This window comes from Paramormyrops kingsleyae, chromosome 3, assembly GCF_048594095.1.
Source record: "Paramormyrops kingsleyae isolate MSU_618 chromosome 3, PKINGS_0.4, whole genome shotgun sequence".
Lineage (NCBI taxonomy): Eukaryota > Metazoa > Chordata > Actinopteri > Osteoglossiformes > Mormyridae > Paramormyrops > Paramormyrops kingsleyae.
The window spans coordinates 41,186,693-41,189,012 of record NC_132799.1 but is presented as its reverse complement, the minus strand read 5'-3'; the positions used below and the strand labels follow the sequence as shown (position 1 = coordinate 41,189,012).

General features: G+C 40.0%; 1 long non-coding RNA gene across 1 annotated transcript; it reads right to left on the bottom strand.

Moving 5' to 3' along the window:
* LOC140588392 (uncharacterized) lies at positions 1-2,320 on the bottom strand. The gene is made up of 2 exons (XR_011989742.1): positions 1,213-2,320; positions 1-264 (listed from the first exon to the last, which is right to left on the bottom strand). It is a non-coding gene; the product is annotated as an uncharacterized lncRNA (long non-coding RNA).

The following is a 2,320-nucleotide window of genomic DNA, read 5'->3' as shown; positions in this document are numbered from 1 at the left end:
TTTCTCAACTTAGCATTTATTGAATACTGACTTGTGTAAATTTAAATATAAACTTAAATAACAAAAACACAATACAACTTATAAACAACTTAAACTTAAACAATAAAGATAACAGCATCAGAATCTCTTTAGCAGCAAACTCATTCTTCAGCTCCCAAGCTCACCAGTCTGCTGCAGATATTGCACCTGGCTTTTCCTGGTGTTGGCTTTGTGAAATGCTGCCATACAGGATTAGATTTTTGTTCAGCCATCAGACAGCAATTACTAAAACAGAAGAATAAATGAAAGATTAGAATTTTTATTATAGTACCTTCATCTTCAATTCATTCTACAATTCCAGTATTCTATGCACATTAAAACAATTACACTCTAATACATTTTGAAGGAAAAAAACACTAAGTGCATCATGGTATGATGAGTAGTGTACACTAACATGTTGTTTCTGTTGTTAGCAGACAGATAGCTTAAAGCCAAATTCACAATCAGAATCTAGTGATCCCGGAAAATAAAATAAAATAACTGTCGTATTGCACAGCCTTGTATGCAAGGACAACATAAGCCCCTAGTGATTGTGACGTTGTCTATGTATAAGCCCGTATAAAGGATAGACATGTTTAATGAGGAAACTAACTGCGCAAAGTCATGCACTTTTTATCTAGACGTCTGACAAATTGTTTGAATCTCCGGTCTCAAATGAAAAAAAGTTGCACAGAAGGACCATTGTCAGCATCAGCTCAAGTAAATGGTAACCACGCTTTCGAACAAACACTTTTCTCCGCCATGCATTGTTCTTAGCAGCTCTGTGTCTCCGAGGACGACGCTGTCTGTGATCAGGGCAGAGTAACGCAACTCTCACAAACGCTGCAGTATTTGAGAGCTGCCTGCTCCGCCCCACACACACACAGAGTGAAACTCTCCGACACAAGAAAAAAAAAACATAACTGATAACATTTTAATTATTACCATATCAGCCAGATGTTAACAATTAAAATGATTTAACGATTAAAAAACGTCTGTGAGCCCACCAATAAGCGTACAAAACTAACTTTATTAGAATCAATGATCCTTAATGTTACCTGTAAGCTACAGTTGGTTGAAGGTTCATTATCATTACCGCAGTTCCCAATAGCGTAATTCGCGTTTTCTTTTAAAGCAACATTTCATAGCAAACTACTTAAACAGGTCATTGAAAGATCAGAATTTAAGCCTTACCGTTTTATCCCAGGACTCTTCCAAAACTTCTGGCTGTAGTCCTGCACAAGGCAGCATGGGTCACGTGTTCACAGCAACAACAACACTGGGCTGCCCGCAGACGTGCCTGTCTGGAAAATCGGCATAGTGCACTCGGATATCGGCCGATGGCGATACATTAAAAAATGCTAAATATCGGCCCGATATATCGGCCGGCCGATATATCGGTCGACCTCTAATCCATGTTCTCATTCTGTTTACGCCAAATTCTGACTCTACCATTTGAATGTCTCAACAGAAATCGAGACTCATCAGACCAGGCAACATTTTTCCAGTCTTCAACTGTCCAATTCTGGTGAGCTCGTGCAAATTGTAGCCTCTTTTTCCTATTTGTAGTGGAGATGAGTGGTACCCGGTGGGGTCTTCTGCTGTTGTAGCCCATCTGCCTCAAGGTTGTGCGTGTTGTGGCTTCACAAATGCTTTGCTGCATACCTCGGTTGTAACGAGTGGTTATTTCAGTCAAAGTTGCTCTTCTATCAGCTTGAATCAGTCGGCCCATTCTCCTCTGACCTCTAGCATCAACAAGGCATTTTTGCCCACAGGACTGCCGCATACTGGATGTTTTTCCCTTTGCACACCATTCTTTGTAAACCCTAGAAATGGTTGTGCGTGAAAATCCCAGTAACTGAGCAGATTGTGAAATACTCAGACCGGCCCGTCTGGCACCAACAACCATGCCACGCTCAAAATTGCTTAAATCACCTTTCTTTCCCATTCTGACATTCAGTTTGGAGTTCAGGAGATTGTCTTGACCAGGACCACACCCCTAAATGCATTTAAGCAACTGCCATGTGATTGGTTGATTAGATAATTGCATTAATGAGAAATTGAACAGGTGTTCCTAATAATCCTTTAGGTGAGTGTATATGCAATGCCCTGTTGAATGTTGCTATTGAAAACTGTGCACTAAAATGTGCATGAAAAATGTACATACAAATAACCAAAAACTGAAAAGTGCCAGCACTTGTTGTTGCTTAATGTTTCTTTTTGAACACAAAACTCTCATTGTTGCATTTTCGTCTAATCACTGCTCTCACATCAGACACATTTGTTCCTGGAAACTCAGCAA